Here is a 16,856-nt window from a genome sequence, read left to right as displayed (position 1 = left end):
ACATTATATAGGGTTGGCTAATTTTTTTTCCCACTGAAAGTGTACATACCACAGCATGGTAACCTTCATGTAAATTTGGTTCATTGTAATAATAGTATTTATTTAAAAGCTGAACTTTGTTCATATAATTTTCTACTTAACTACAGATTACAATAGCAAGCAAGTAAGGATGAGAAAGAGTCAACAAAAAAGGTAAAGAAATTTGTCAGAAATTGGGGTAAGCTGATGTCTCCTTTAAGGCAATTTGTTACCTTACTGCAGTCCTGCTACTAACTTTTGGAAGACGGAAGGAAATTGCAAAAATTCTGCCTTAGAGAATGGTTCTTTAGCGTGTATTTTCCCAGTAAAAAATTAATTAGGTTAAAATATAAATGATTTCAAATCCTCAGTGATTGTATAAATACTGAACCAAATATCCAATCAGCATTGCTGCAGTTTTTTGTTTTTTTTTTTTCAACAAAGCAGGTTGAAAAACAGAATGAGGTGTGGAGTCTAGTTTGGACATGGTGGTCAGAAGGCCTCTTGACATAACTGATGATGTAAGGGAAGAACAACATTCTGAGTAGGAGGAACAGAAAGTACAAGGGCCATGGCATGGGGGCATACTTGGGTGGAGGTGGAAATTACACTTCTTTACTGAAGTTCAGCGGTGTTCTCAAATTCAGGATTTAAAGGAACAAGGACATTGGAACACTTTGAAGTGTGGCTCTGGGGCTGTCTTCTATGCGTACTTATTGGCTAAGTGAATCATTTCCTCTGTAGATCCTCTTAACTCCAAATGTTCTGAATTTTAAGGGACATTTTTAAAGCTTAAACTCAAGTCTTTAATCTGTGTTTGTTAAAGGTTTCTTGTCATTTCAGTGCTCAACCAAGAGACCTGGTAGTTTTTCTTAGAATTACCTGCATTTACATAGTGTGTGAGGGAGCTCAGTTGCTACGTTATGTCCAACTCTTTTGAGACCCTATGGACTGTAGCCTAACAGGCTCTTCTGTCCATGGAATTTTCCAGGTAAGAATACTGGAGCGGGTTGCCATTTCCAACTCCAGGAGATTTTTCCAACCCAGGGATTGAACCCGTGTCTCCTGTTTGGCCAGCAAATTCTTTACCACTGAGCCACCTGGGAAGCCCCACAAGATAAATTGTTCTCTTGGAATGTTGAGAAGTCATCTGGTCCAACCTTAGAAGTCCTCGAGGACTGGTCCCGTTACCTAGATAGCTTTTCATAGTTAGCTGCTTTTCCTTACTTTCTTCTTTCAAAGGATATTAGAATGGGGGAGATAGCCAACTCATGCCTTTTTGAGCAGGCTTTTTTGGGGACTTACATGAGAGGGAAATCAAGCAGATAGTGATTTAGCCTTTGCTTGAGCTATTCTAATGACAGGAGTGCATTCTTAAAGAACTTGTCTCTTCTGCATATAGTGTATGTGTATAGGGGGTGGTGTAGGGAAGGAAGGCATAGTCAGAGGAGAGGAGATTCAACTGGTCCCAAACACAATTGAAAAGTTATCATAAAGGTGTCTCAGTATCAGTGTCACCAGTCGCCTCTCCCCATCCCTCACATCCTTAGAGTAAAAATGTTGGCAGCGATGAGAAGCTTATTTGCTCAGGCGTAAGACCCTCTTGTTTGGCCCTGTTGTCTAAGTTGAGAGAAATGGTGGAGGACTAATCCTCCAGATGTCCTCAGTAGGTACTTTGCTTCTTTGTATTCCCCCTGGCTATTTAGCACCAACCTTAGACTTGCTGGGTTATAGTCCTTGTTGTTACTGGCGGAGGAGCTCCAGCTAGTCCTCAGAGCTCATTAGATCTTGTCAAAGAACCAGGCACCTAGACCATGATGGTATCTTTATGATGTTAGGTTTTGTTTTATTCAAGGTGGTATGATCACAGGAAATGAAAGTCTTAGAGAGAGTTTTGAAATCTATTTTTAGAACATTCTGATAACAGTCAAGCCAATTTGAGAAAAATGATGCTCAGATTTAAATGTTTTTACGCAGGTAATATTGCCTACATCTGTTCAAATCAAAAACATTTCATGTTTATTCAGTACACTCAACAGATTGTAAACTTGTTAAACTTTAAAAGAATTAAAACAATGTAAACACGAAAAAATCAAATAGTAAAGTGGATCTATAATTGATTATCACGCCTTTGTCTACTGTTATCAGAATTGATGAGTCCCTTGAAGACAGTTCAGTTCAGTCGCTCAGTTGTGTCCAACTCCTTGCGACCCCATGAACCGCAGCACGCCAGCCCTCCCTGTCCATCACCAACTCCCAGAGTCCACCCAAACCCATGTCCATTGAGTCGGTGATGCCATCCAACCATCTCATCCTCTGTCGTCCCCTTCTCCTCCTGCCCTCAATCTTTCCCAGCATCAGGGTCTTTTCAAATGAGTCAGCTCTTTGCATGGTGGTGGCCAAAGTACTGGAGTTTCAGCTTCAACATCAGTCCTTCCAATGAACACCCAGGACTGATCTCCTTTAGGATGGACTGGTTGGATCTCCTTGCAGTCCAAGGGACTCTCAAGAGTCTTCTCCAACACCACAGTTCAAAAGCATCAATTCTTCTGTGCTCAGCTTTCTTTATAGTCCAACTCTCACATCCATACATGACTACTGGAAAAACCATAGCCTTGACTAGACAGACCTTTGTTGACAAAGTAATGTCTCTGCTTTTTAATATGCTGTCTAGGTTTGTCATATTTCCTTCCATGGAGTAAGCGTCTTTTTATTTCATGGCTGCAGTCACCATCTGCAGTGATTTTTGAAGCCCAAAAAAATAAAGTCAGCCTCTTTATTTTTAATAAATAGAATGTTATTAGCATCAAAAGTCAAATCGATGTTTTTTTTTTAAACTTCCATCAGTTTGTCAACATCATGTCAGTTTGTTTTGTTACACATTAAAAGCATGTGTTTCCTTAAAAATATTTTTTTTCCAGTTTTCCTGGGGTTTCTAATTTTCCTTTTTTTCTGATGAACAAATAATAATGTACCATCAGTATATCCCCAGTGTTATTCAATGTCTGTTTCATGGAGGCCTCTCTCAGATTTTTTCTTGAATTCTGTGTTCTGCTCTCAGCCTGGAACTTACCTTCACTGCCTTCCTAGCTTGAATCAACTGTTTGCTGGATCCTGTGGGTCCTTCCTCTTTCTTGATTTTCACACTCATCTTACTAGACAGTAGCCTGAAGTGTTTTCTTAAGAAAGATTGCTTAGGAAGTAAAGCTGTCTAGCCCTTATATGCCTGAAGTCTCTATCCTACCATAGTACCTGATGGGTAGTATAGAAGGAGAAGTTATTGTATTATATTGTAAGTGACCCTGAGCTATTCAGAGTGTGCTAATTACAAATTGAAATGTTAGCATAAGTTGTCCATGTAATAACAAAAATAATTTTATTTAGTAAAGAGGGTTTTTTTTGTTTCTGCCCTGCAAGAGTTTTTCCTTTCAGCATTAAATGAGATTTAATGGTAAGGAAATAGACCCTATAGTAAATATGAAAATGTACCTGTGTCTCTTTTTAACTTGATAACTTGTTCTAACCCAAAATTTTCATTCTTCACACAGTAGACAAAGTCAGTGAGTCATAGTTAAGTAATGTTCTACTTATTTTGTAAACCAGGATGTATTTATTAAATAAAGTAAGTTTTGTGAAGTAGAATATTTTCATAGCTAGTTTGTTGTTAACATTGCTTGGTATTCGTTCCATGAGTAATTTTCTTTGTTATCTAGGCTGTTTTTGTTTATACCTGAAATAATCTTTCTGAACTAAAATTTAGCCAAACTGGAGGAAATTCAGTATATGTCATATGGAAGTGAAGTATTAAGATTTGTCATATTTAGGATCCCAGCAAATGTGTTGTGACAATAGCCAGACATCAGTGGTTTGCATGAATTTTCCACTAATCTAGGTTAGCAATAATTACAAATCATCACCATGATAGGAGGAGTAGGTAAGAATTGAGATGGACAGCAGTTGCAGACATTGAGGCTTGAGGAACATCAGAATGTGACTCTTCAGGTGTATTATGATCCTAAAGGTAATGAGTTTGACTTGGCTTTCATGGCTGGACTTTGAATTCAGGTCAGTCAGATGCTTTTGATGAAGCAGTGTTAACAAATTTATACAAAAAGATTTGAAACTGTGGTGTGAGCTTTTGAAAGAGGTAATATAAAACCTGGCATATAAGTCACATTGAAATTTATTGGCCAGTGTTGACTTTTTTATGCTGATATTTTAAAGTAGCTTTATTGAAATACAATTCACAAACCGTAAAATCCACTGACTTAAAATTTACAGTTCATTGGGTTTTAGTGTATTCAAAAAGTTATGCAACTATCACCATAATCTAGTTTTAGAACATTATCATCACTTCATAAAGAAACCCCGTATCCATTAGCAATCATTCTCCATGTTCTTTTCCTCTTCCCCTAGCCCTAGATAACCATTAATCTATTTTCCATCTCTATAGATTTGCCTCTTATGGAAATTTCATATACATGAAATCATACAGTATGTCATTTTTTGTGACTGTCTTTCACTTAAGCATAAAGTTTTTAAGGTCCATCCATGTTGTAGCAAGAATTAGTATTTTGTTCCTTTTTGTGGCTGAATAATATGCTACAGTATGAGTAATACCACTTTTTTTTTTAATCAATTCATCAGTTAAGGCCATTTGAGTTGTCTCTACTTCTGGGCAATTATAAATAACACTGCTATAAACATTCTTGTGCAAGTGTTTGTGTAGACGTATGTTTTCATTTCCCTTGAGTGTGTGCCTCCCAGTGGAATTGCTGGGTCAGATAGTAACTCTTGAACCATTTGAGGAACTGATCAACTGTTTTCCGAAGTAGCTGTAGCATTTTGCCTTCCCAGCAGCAATATAAAAGGATTTCTGTCTTTTCCACGTGCTCACCAGTTCTTACTATTGTCTGTCTTTTTGATCATAGCCATCCTAGTAGATGTGAAGTAGATTTTTCATTGTGGTTTAGATCTGCATTTCTCTAAGGATTAAAGGTGTTGAGAATCTTCTCATGTGCTTATTATGTGCTTTAATTTTATGTAAACTTTGACATCTAAATGTTTGTGTAGCTCTTATGTGCTCTACTGTTGATGAGTATTTAGCCTCCATATTTCATATGAAATACCAGTATGTGTACAAATACATTAAAGGCTTAGCTCTAAGACATATTGGAGGATTGGAATGATACTGATGCTTGAGTGTTTTCCAAACTTAACTGATAAATAGGTAGTTACCAGCTTGCCTGGGACAGTCCCAGTTTATGCCTGTTGTCTGGCTTAATTGTAAAAGTGCCATCTTTCATTCTGAAGTATGCCCTGTCTTGGACAATAAATCATATGGCCAAACCACTGACAGTTACCTTAGAGTGTTTCGGAGTGGGTAGCCATTCCCTTCTCCAGAGGATCTTCTGACCCAAGGATTGAACCTGGGTCTGCTGCATTGCAGGCGTATTCTTTACTATCTGAGCCTCCAGGGAAGCCCAAATATACACTTGCTATCTACTAAGTTAGAATTTCCATAAAGGGAGCCTAGAAATATGTTTTTAGCAACTTCAAGGTCAATTACATTTGTAATGTATTATTCTAACACAATGCTTGTGTTGCTTTATGACCATTATCTTTGTTTTCCTGAGACAGTGAGTCCCAAGTTAAAATTTGAGAGAAATAATCTAATCTGATAGCCTACTACCACCCACCTATTTAAAGTGGTGATGGGGAGGAGTATTAACATACACATTGGACTGTCTTCTGGGGACAAGAGAGTATAAGACAGTAAGTAAAGTGAAATAATTGACTGGAAATAGGGTGATCTCAGGACTGAGCTCCAGCAAGAGGCAATGAGCAAGGCTCAGCTTCTCAATAGTATTTTCCTTTGAGTTTAGTTCAGTTCAGTTCAGTTGCTCCGTGGTGTCCGACTCTTTGCAACCCCATGAACCGCAGCACACCAGCCCTCCCTGTCCATCACCAACTCCCGGAGTCCACCCAAACCCATGTCCATTGAGTTGGTGATGTCATCCAACCATCTCATCCTCTGTCGTCCCCTTCTCCTCCTGCCCTCAATCTTTCCCAGCATCAGGGTCTTTTCAAATGAGTCAGCTCTTCACATGAGGTGGCCAAAGTACTGGAGTTTCAGCTTCAACATCAGTCCTTCCAATGAACACCCAGGACTCATCTCCTTTAGGATGGACTGGTTGGATCTCCTTGCAGTCCAAGGGACTCTCAAGAGTCTTCTCCAACACCACAGTTCAGAAGCATCATTTCTTCTGTGCTCAGCTTTCTTTATAGTCCAACTCTCACATCCATACATGGCTACTGGAAAAACCATAGCCTTGACTAGATGGACTTTTGTTGGTAAAGTAATGTCTCTGCTTTTTAATATGCTGTCTAGGTTTGTCATATTTCCTTCCATGGAGTAAGCGTCTTTTTATTTCATGGCTGCAGTCACCATCTGCAGTGATTTTTGGAGCCCAAAAAAATAAAGTCAGCCACTGTTTCCACTGTTTCCCCATCTATTTGCCATGAAGTGATGGGACCAGATGCGATGATCTTAGTTTTCTGAATGTTGAGCTTTAAGCCAACTTTTTCACTCTCCTCTTTCACTTTCATCAAGAGGCTCTTCAGTTCTTCACTTTCTGCCATATGGGTGGTGTCATCTGCCTATCTGAGGTTATTGATATTTCTTCCAGCAGTCTTGATTCCAGCTTGTGCTTCTTCCAGCCCAGCATGTCTCATGATGTACTCACGATGTTCTCATGATGTAATCAGGGTGACAATATACAGTCTTAATGTACTCCTTTTCCTATTTGGAACCAGTCTGTTGTTCCATATCCAGTTCTAACTGTTGCTTCCTGACCTACATACAAGTTACAGGTCAGCGTACAGGTTTCTCAAGACGCAGGTCTGATGGTCTGGTATTCCTATGTCTTTCAGAATTTTCCACAGTTTATTGTGATCCACACAGTCAAAGCCTTTGGCATAGTCAATAGTTAGGTGAGAGTAAGAGAATTCACAAAGTTGTTCTTCATACCTGAGAACTAACAGCAAGAATTAATGAGGATGCTGCTGCTAAGCCACTTCAGTCGTGTCCGACTCTGTGAGACCCCATAGACGTCAGCTCACCAGGCTCCCCCATCCCTGGCGTTCTCCAGGCAAGAACACTGGAGTGGGTTGCCATTTCCTTCTCCAATGCATGAAAGTGAAAAGTGAAAGTGAGGTCACTCAGTTGTGTCCGACTCTTGGCGACCCCGTGGATCACAGCCTACCAGGCTCCTCCATCCATGGGATTTTCCAGGCAAGAGTACTGGAGTGGGATGCCATTGCCTTCTCCATTAATGAGGATAGAGGGAGGCAAAAGAAGTACTTTCAGACTTTGAGGCCATGTTAAATAGAATGTGATACTGTTGGTTTTATTTATTTGTTTGCGTGTCAGTGGGATTTGATAATATTTGCATATAAGGTTGGTTGTAAGCCAAGCATTTCTAAGATATCTACCTAACAGGTGGCAGAGATGCCCCTCTGGGTTTTAAGATATATATTTTTTGTTAACTGTATAGTATTTGTCTTCAAGATGAGAGTGAACACATTTGACTCAAATTAAAGCACATTCACCTTAAGAATGGGCTTCCCTGGTAGCTCAGCAGGTAAAGAATCCATCTGTAATGCAGGAGACTCCGGTTCGATTCCTGGGTCGGGAACATCTGCTGTAGAAGGGATGGGCTACCCACTCCAGTAGTCTTGGGTTTCTTTGCTGGCTCTGCTGGTAAAGAATCCTCCTGCAATGCAGGAGACCCGGCTTCAATCCCTGGTTTGGGAGGATCCCTTGGAGAAGGGAAAGGCTACCCACTCCAGTATTCTGGCCAGGAGAATTCCATGGACTGTGTAGTCCTTGGGGTCACAAAGAGTCAGACACGACTGAGTGACTTTCACTTTCAGCTTGAGAATATCTCACCCCCCCTTTTTTTTTGGAATGTCAAAGGATCTTTAGAGATTATAAATGTAGAGTGAGGGTAAAATGAGAAGAGTACTTTCCTATCTTCATCTCCTTGTTTGCGTTCTTAATTCAGGTATACAAATGAAAAAACTGTGCTTAAAACACAAAGAAATACACATAAACAGTCCAAGCCAGATTCATAACTCTAAGAGATGATATGAGAATCTAATAATACACTTTTTTTCAATCTAATAAATCGTTACAAATCCACTTAATAAGTTGGTTAAAAAAAAAAAACAAAACACCCCAGCAGGGTGGTCTCCCGTGTGTTCTTCCATTCACTGTATGTATATATATGTGTGTGGGTGTTATTTTCATATCAGTTATTGCTTGTTTCTTGTATTATGTATAATTCACCATGTACTCAACCCTCACCTCCACTACTGTCCCCCTACACCCAGTCAGAGACACTGCTCCAGTTTAAAGTTACCTGAGTCGAAAACTTTTATCAGCTTGATTATAATACCTTGTATGCAGTTGAACTTTATAAATGTTTGTATCAGTAGATTTAAATATATTAGGTATCTTAAATTAATTTGAGATAATTAAACTTACAGCTCAAGAAAAATTATTTAGAGAAAGATTTAGAAGAATAAACTTTCTTTTCAAAAAATTCAGATATATTCTACTTCAAGTTAAAATTCTATCAAAACTTTGACTTGAATAAAATTTCTTTCCTTTAAGTCTTGGATGAGAAGTGATTACAGTCTGATAGCTGAGAGATAGCTTTATGAGATGAACTGATGACTCACCCCTGCTGTCTGTGTCCCAGTGAATACCAAACCCGTTTCAGTACTGGCATCAGCTGATGTGATCATCAGCACTGAACTGTCCTCATCCGTCTTGATACTCTCTCATGTTTTTCCTCTAGGCGGAGGCATGTCTTAAGAGCTGTTTGAGGAACTTGTATTTCTACTAGAATTTGTGTTCTAGTTAAGAGAATTTATCTTCAAAGCTATGCTAATGAACATTTTCCTGTTTTGCATTCTACCTTAGAGGAACTGGTAGTGTAATTGATAAGGATAAAGAATGGTGGTTTAGTTGCTAAGCTGTGTCCGAGCCCTCCAGGGGATCTTCTGGACCGAGGAATTGAACCCAGGTCTCCTGCATTGCAGGCGGATTCCTTAGGGAAGACCTAAGTATGAAGAATATTAACCCCCCAAAAAATGTTTTGTAGTATGCTCTTGTTTTATCAAGCCTTATTAAAATTACCTCACTGAAGAACTTTTTCACAGAGCTGGCCTTCTGCTCACCCATTTTGTTTCACAGTAAATGCATAATGCTCTCTTACTTCACAGAGGCCAGTGTCCTGACCTTCATTTCTAGATCACCCACATGGTCTCATTTTTATGCTTTTTCTGATATGTGGGGGTTGGTTAAAGAAGATGTAGAACTAAGCATGTATAACCTTTTTAAAAACTTAAAAGTTTTTTAAAACCTTTAAAAATCTTTTTAGTCAATTCCTGTTTTGACTTGGTGATTGTAATCCTTTTATAACTGTCTTTTGTGTGTCTAGACTTGAATTTACAATTGGCTTTTCTCCTTTCTCTTTAAGCCCCTTGCTATCGCCTGCCCTTATTTTCATAAATAAATTTTTCTCCTATCTTTGTGAAGATATTGAGGCTATTTATAACAGTTGGAGGGTCACTGATTTATCCATAAGTAATTTAAAAACCTCTCCCAGTACTCATACTCTTTGTCTTCTACCAGTCTTAAGTGAAGGAATGTCCCTTTTCTTCAAACCTAGTCTGTTTCTGTTTAAAATGTGTTGATCCCTAACTGTATACCAGGGACTGTGATAGGATTTCTAGGAGACACAGTAATGACTAAGAATTCTCACTTGCCCTAAAGCTTACTGACCTGTGCTTATGATCACAATTCCTGCCACTTCCATTATTCTCATCCTTGTCATTTGTGCATTTTTCTTTATATTTCTAGAAATAGAGAAATTTTAAGTGGAAAGGGAGAAAATTGCTTTCCTTCAAGGAGATAAGAAGAGGGAGAGTCATTCAAATCATACCTTTTCTTTCTTCCCATTTGGGAAGATTTCAGAAGGAGTATGTTACCTCTCAGGCTGCCAGGTGTGTGCTGGCAGGAAAAGAGGCTGAAGCTCTCTGTGGTAAGGATTCTTGTATCTGATTTATTCATCCCAACCTCTCAACAAGTTTAAATCCAGTAATTCCTTATTTCATTTGTATGAGCTACATGTGTGTGTGAAGTGTACATATATTTCTACTCCATTTATATACCAATACATTCCTCTTAAAATCTGATACTAATATATAGTTTAAAGTGCTGTGTTTACTTTTATGAGTTTGTGTGTGTTCATTCCTAAACTTAGGGCAAAAACCAGCTTGATCCTGTTGGTGGGTGAAAAGTTTTTTTTATTGTAGTAAAAAAACACATAACACAAAATTTACCATCTTAACCATTTTTGTGTACAGTTCAGTGGTGTTAAGTATGTTCACATTGTGCAACCAGTGTCCAGAACTCTGGCAGAACCGAAGCTCTGTAATCAAGTACTCCCCGCTCCCTTCTTCCCCAGGTTTTGGCAGCGAGCATTCTGTTTTGTCTCTATGATTTGACTCTTCTAGTTATCTCATACAGTATTTTTCTGTTTGTGACTGGCTTATTTCACTTAGCATGATGCCCTCAAGGTTTATCCTATTTTAGCATGGGTCAGAATTTGCTTTTTTAAGGCTAAATAATAATTGTTTTCTGTATATACCACATTTTGTTTATTTGTTCATCTCGATGGGCATTTGGGTTGTTTCCCTCTTTTGGCTATTGTGAATAATACTGCTGTGAACATGGGTGTACAAATGTCTATTTTCAGACCTTGATTTCAGTTCTTTTTGGTGTGTAACCTAGAAGTGGAATTACTAGATTATATAGTACAGACATACCTTGCTTTATTGCACTTCACAAATACAGTGTTTTTGTTTTTGTTTTTTACGAATTGAAGGTTTGCAACAATCCTTCATCAGGTGAGTCTGCCAGCACCATTTTTCCAACATTTGCTCATTTTGTGTCATATTTTGGTAATTTTCCAAATATTTCACACTTTTTCATTATTATGTTACAATGATCTTTGAAAGTACTACTACAACTGGGAAAGGGTCAGAGGAGAGTTGGCATGTTTTAGCAACAAATTATCTTTTAATTAAGATATATACATGTTTTTTTAGGCCTAATGTGATTGCACACTTAATTGACTATTTGTTACTGTTGTTGTTTTAGTTGCTAAGTTGTGTCTGACTCTTATGGGACTCTGAACTGTAGCCTGCCAGGCTCCTCTGTTCATGGGTTTTTCTGGCAAGAATACTGGAGTGGGTTGCCATTTCCTTCGACAAGGGATCTTCCCTACCTAGGTATCCAGCCTGCATCTCCTGCATTGCAGGCAGAAACTTTAATACTGAGGCACTAGCAAAGTCCTACTAGACTGTGGTATACTGTAAATATGACTTGTGCTCTGGGCAACCAAAAGGTCTTTTTGACTCGCTTTGTTATAGTTGTATGGATATGAAACTGCAGTATGACTGAGGTATGCCTATAATTAAATTTTTAAGTTTTTGTGGAATAACCGTACTATAAACGGTGCCTATACCATTTTACATTTCCACCAACAATGCACAGGGGTTCTAGTTTCTCCACATTCACACCAACTCTGTTATTTTCTGCTCTCTTAATAGTAAGAATCATAATAAGGATTAGATGTTTTCTCTTTCTTGTTTGTATTTTCCTAGTGATCATTGAGGCTGAGCATCTTTGCATGTGCTTCTTTGGCCGTTTGTGTATTTAATTTGGAGAAATTTCTGATCCTTTTCCCATTTTTTAGCACAGTTGTTTGGTTTTTTGATTGTTGTGTTAGAGGTGTGTTCTTTTATCATAGCTTTCTTGGGCTTCAGTTTTAAATAATTCTTTTTGAAAATGAGACTTTATTATTATTTAATGACACAAAATGTATTAAAATGTGCTGTACATGTAGCTAGAAGCCTAAATATTGGGCCCTTAATAAAGTAATAATATAATGAGGCATATTAGTATTTTTTTTCTTAGCAACAATTGAAGCTGTTTATCATAGTAAAATTAAATACTATGTAGCTTCAAGCTGTTTCCAGAGGTTTACATTGGACATGAAAAAATACACATTATATGTGGTTTTCAGATTAGCTTGTGTTCAGTCAGTTCTTAATAAATCAATCTAAGAGTATAATTACAAGGTTTTTTTATCCTCAATTAAAATTCTGCCTTAATAGATATTTAAGAAGCATTATAAACTTTTATAATTTGAACTTTTCACGTTTACCACTTAGTCATATTAAGGTTAAAATGTAAAGCATCTAAGAAATGCTGATACTGAAATTTAGATACCTGTGTCAGTTGGCTATTTTTGTAATTATCTAAGTGTGTACATCTGGGATAAATTCAGTATTTTTTTAAAAACCTTTTCAGTGCTCACTTCGGCAGCACATACACTAAAATTGGAACGATACAGAGAAGATTAGCATGGCCCCTGCGCAAGGATGACATACAAATTCGTGAAGCGTTCCATATTTTTTTAATCTCAAAAATACACAAGCAGATCCTGCAGCTCAATTCCAGAAAAATAAATGACCCAGTCAAAAAATGGGCCAAAGAATTAAATAGACATTTCTCCAAAGAAGACATACCGATGGCTAACAAACACATGAAAAGATGCTCAACATAACTCATTATCAGAGAAATGCAAATCAAAACCACAACGAGGTACCATTACATGCCAGTCAGGATGGCTGCTATCCAAAAGTCTACAAGCAATAAGTGCTGGAGAGGGTGTGGAGAAAAGGGAACCCTCTTACACTGTTGGTGGGAATGCAAACTAGTACAGCCACTATGGAGAACAGTGTGGAGTTCCTTAAAAAAACTGGAAATAGAACTGCCATATGACCCAGCAATCCCACTCCTGGGCATACTCACTGAGGAAGCCAGACCTGAAAGAGACACGTGCACCCCAGTGTTCATTGCAGCACTGTTTGTAATTGCCAGGACATGGAAGCAACCTAGATGCCCATCAGCAGACAAATCTGTGGTAAGAAAGCTGTGGTACATATACACCATGGAATATTACTCAGCCATTAAAAAGAATTCATTTGAATCAGTTCTAATGAGATGGATGAAACTGGAGCCCATTATACAGAGTGAAGTAAGCCAGAAAGATAAAGACCAATACAGTATACTAATGCATATATATGGAATTTAAAAAGATGGTAACGATAACCCAATATGCAAAACAGAAAAAGACACAGATGTACAGAGCAGACTTTGGGACTCTGTGGGAGAAGGCGAGGGTGGGATGATCTGAGAGAACAGCACTGAAACAAGTATACTATCAAGGGTGAAACAGATCACCAGCCCAGGTTGGATGCATGAGACAAGTGCTCGGGCCTGGTGCACTGGGAAGACCCAGAGGGATGGGATGGAGAGGGAGGCGGGAGGGGGGATCGGGATGGGGAACACATGTAAATCCATGGCTGATTCATGTCAATGTGTGGCAAAAACCACTGCAATATTGTAAAGTAATTAGCCTCCAACTAATAAAAATAAATGAGAAAAGAAAAACCTTTTCAATTTTGTTTCTGGCCTTCAGAACTTTGTCTTTAACATGCTGTAAGTAAAGCTTTTGTAGTTGAGAAAAATTAATGTTCACCAACATACAATGGGCTTCCCTGGTGGCTCAGATGGTAAGGTGTCTGCTTGCAGTGCAGGAGACCTGGGTTCAATCCCTGGGTCAGGAGAATCTCCTAGAGAAGGGAATGGCAACCCACTCCAGTATTCTTGCCTGGAGAATTCTGTGGACAGAGGAGCCTGGCCAGCTGTAGTCCATGGGGTCACAAAGGGTCAGACATGACTGAATGACTGAACAACTAACACTTTCAACGTACAATGAGAAATAAGGCAGATGAAAAAGTTGAAAGCTGATGAACTGCCAATAACTTTTGAAATACAGAAATAACTTTTTTTTGAGACCTTTTTTTTTTATTTTAAAAGAAAACCTCTACTTATTGTATTAACTTCCTTTGATTGCATGGACAGGAACAGTTTATGAACCAAGCCCGGTGATCACAATAAAGATCCCAGGCTTCTATTATTACTGGAAAATGATCATGGCAGTATCAGTAGAAATCATAGACCATGGAAAAGACATTTTGACAGAGCAAGATTTATTTTTAAAGAGTCTAAAATGTTAGATTCTTTAAGACCTTTCCTCCAACATCATCTTTTTTTTTTTAATAATTTTAAAAATTTATTTATATTTGACTGTGCTGGGTCTTCATTGCCGCACAGTTTCTTTAGTTGCAGCAAGCGGGGTCTCCTCTTCCTTGCATTGTGCAGGCTTCTCATTTCAGTGGCCTCTCTTATTGTGGACCACAGGCTCAAGGGCACTGAGCTTCAGTAGTTGTGGCACGTGGGCTCAATGGTTGCGGTTCCCTGGCTCTAGAGCAGAGGCTCAGTAGTTGTGGCCAGTGGACTGAGTTGCTCCGTGGCATGTGGGATCTTCCTGGATCAGGGATTGAACTTGAATCTCGTGCATTATTGAATCTCGTGCATTGTTGGGCAGATTCTTTACCACTGATCCACCAGGGAAGTCCCTAACATCACCTTTTTTAAGTCATAAATTCTTACAATATTATTATGGGATGAATTGTGCCCTCCCCCTCAAAGTTGATGTCTTACCCGCAGTACCTCAGAACATAACCTTACTTGTAAATAGGGTCATTGCAGATATCATTAATTAAGATGAGGTCATGCTAGATTAGAGTGAGCCCTTTATTCAGTACAACTAGTATCCCTATAGAAAGGGGAAATTTGGAGACCCATCTGTAAGCCAAGGAGAGAGGTCTGGAGCAGGCCCTCCTGAGGAACAAAGCCTGCCCTGTTTATGTCCGTCCCAGTTTACCCCTCCCTTTCCTGTCCCCTGGTAACCACAGGTTTGTTTACTACATCTGTGATTCTATTTCTGTTTTGTAAATAAGTTCATTTGTACCATTTTCTTTAGATTTCACATCTAAGCAATATTCTGTGATAATTGTCTTATTCTGTCTTATTTCATTCAGCCTTTTTTCTTTCTTAATCAGTGACTTAAGCCCTGACTTAACTCTAGTTTAGAGACCCAGGGCTAGGAGTCTAGGACAAGTGCCCTTTGGTCCCCCTGTTCTACTGTGGTAATTATCAATACAGTTATCTTAAGATAATATTTTGTTGTTGAGTTTGCTTCTTTCTTTTTTTTTTTTTTGCATTTACTTTTCTAATGGGGAAATTATGCACTTTATTTTGTTTCTTGTAGTAATTACTGTTTTTAACTATGCATCTTTAACTTAAGTATGTCATTAGTATCTTATTCTCCTTCCCAGACAGTTCCAGGGGTCTTTACAGTCTGATCTTTCTTTAGTCTTCCCTTATTCCTTTAATTATAAGCAGAAGAAATCCAGAACATGCTAACTCAACAAAAGTAGAACTTCCTAACTCACATGCTAGGTCCAGACCTCAGATGGTATAATCTGACTCTTAAGGTCCTCTCTGCAGGCGTCCTTTGGACAGCTTCATCCATGTTGCCAGAAAAATTCATTGCCTGTAAATCCCGGCTTACTTAATCTTTAGATTTCTTGATGTCTATAGGAATGAGCTGGTGATTGGTGACAAGGAAGATCTTATGGCACGTTTCTGAATGACTCACCTTAAGTCACAAGTTCAACCCTGAAAATGTCCAATATGGGTTGTGATGTATATAGTGTATGCCTACGTCATATACTCACCCCTGGGGCTGTAAGTGGAGGTTGAGTCAAGTACAGGGCAAGGCCACTGGTGAGTGATACCAATCCAGAAGAAATATTGGAACTGGGCCTTCAATAGACAGAAATAACAGAAGCCAGTCTGTATATAGTCATCATTCACTGAATAAAATAATGGACCCATAAGTGAAGGAATGGGCTTCCCTCATAGCTCAGTGGTGAAGAATCTGCCTGTAGTGCAGGAAATGCTCTTTGGATCCCTGAGCTAGAAAGAATCCCTGGAGAAAGGAATGGTTACCCATTCCAATATTCTTGCCTGGGGTATTCCTTGGACAGAGGAGTCTGGCAGACTATAGTCCAACAGTCTGTGGGGTTGCAGAAAAGTCAGACATGACTTAGTGAATAAAAACAACAAAACAGTCTTAAATTTTGATATAAGCTTTTAAAATACATTAGCATTTAATACATAAGCATTAAATTAAATACATAAACATTTAAAATATGTTTTAAAATACTATATTTCTTCAAATTGAAGCCTGGAGTCTAAAGTGCTGGAGAGGTACACATTTTAAGAGATTCAGTGTGGTAGATTTCAATAATGATAATAAGTTGGGGTGGAGAGGAATAACAAAACACTGGAAATATTGAATTATAGATTAATTGGTTCACATGTAATGCCAGTTCTCTAAGCACACATCACTTTTCACATAGAAGAAAGGAATACTGTGTAGTGGCTAAGATTGCAGACAGACCAGTAGTATCCAATAGAACTTTGTACAACAGTGGAAATGTTCCCTATCCGCATTGTCCAACATGGTAGCCCCTAGACACATGTAGCTGCTGAGCTCTTGAGATGTGGCCGTGTAACTGAAGAACTAAATTTTATTTAATATTAATTAAATTTAAATAGCTACATGGGCTAGTAGCTATCTTATTAGGCAGCACAGCTCACTAGTCTTGGAATACCTTGAACAGTATCCTGCCTCCTCTTATTTGATAGCTTTAAGGCATTAGGCATTTTGCAAAACCCTCCTTGCCTTTATTTTCCCCATCTGTATAATGGGGGAAATACA

At 38.5% G+C, this 16,856-nt stretch overlaps 1 protein-coding gene and 1 non-coding gene across 8 annotated transcripts in view; both read left to right on the top strand.

Moving 5' to 3' along the window:
* R3HDM1 (R3H domain containing 1) overlaps positions 1-16,856 on the top strand; it is a 152,905-nt gene that overhangs the window by 8,803 nt on the left and 127,246 nt on the right. The window lies entirely within an intron of this gene.
* Positions 12,466-12,572, top strand: LOC133051306 (U6 spliceosomal RNA). The gene has a single exon (XR_009691812.1). It is a non-coding gene; the product is annotated as a U6 spliceosomal RNA (small nuclear RNA).

This window comes from Dama dama, chromosome 33 (genome assembly GCF_033118175.1).
Source record: "Dama dama isolate Ldn47 chromosome 33, ASM3311817v1, whole genome shotgun sequence".
Taxonomy (NCBI): domain Eukaryota; kingdom Metazoa; phylum Chordata; class Mammalia; order Artiodactyla; family Cervidae; genus Dama; species Dama dama.
This window is presented reverse-complemented; position numbering and strand designations above follow the sequence as displayed.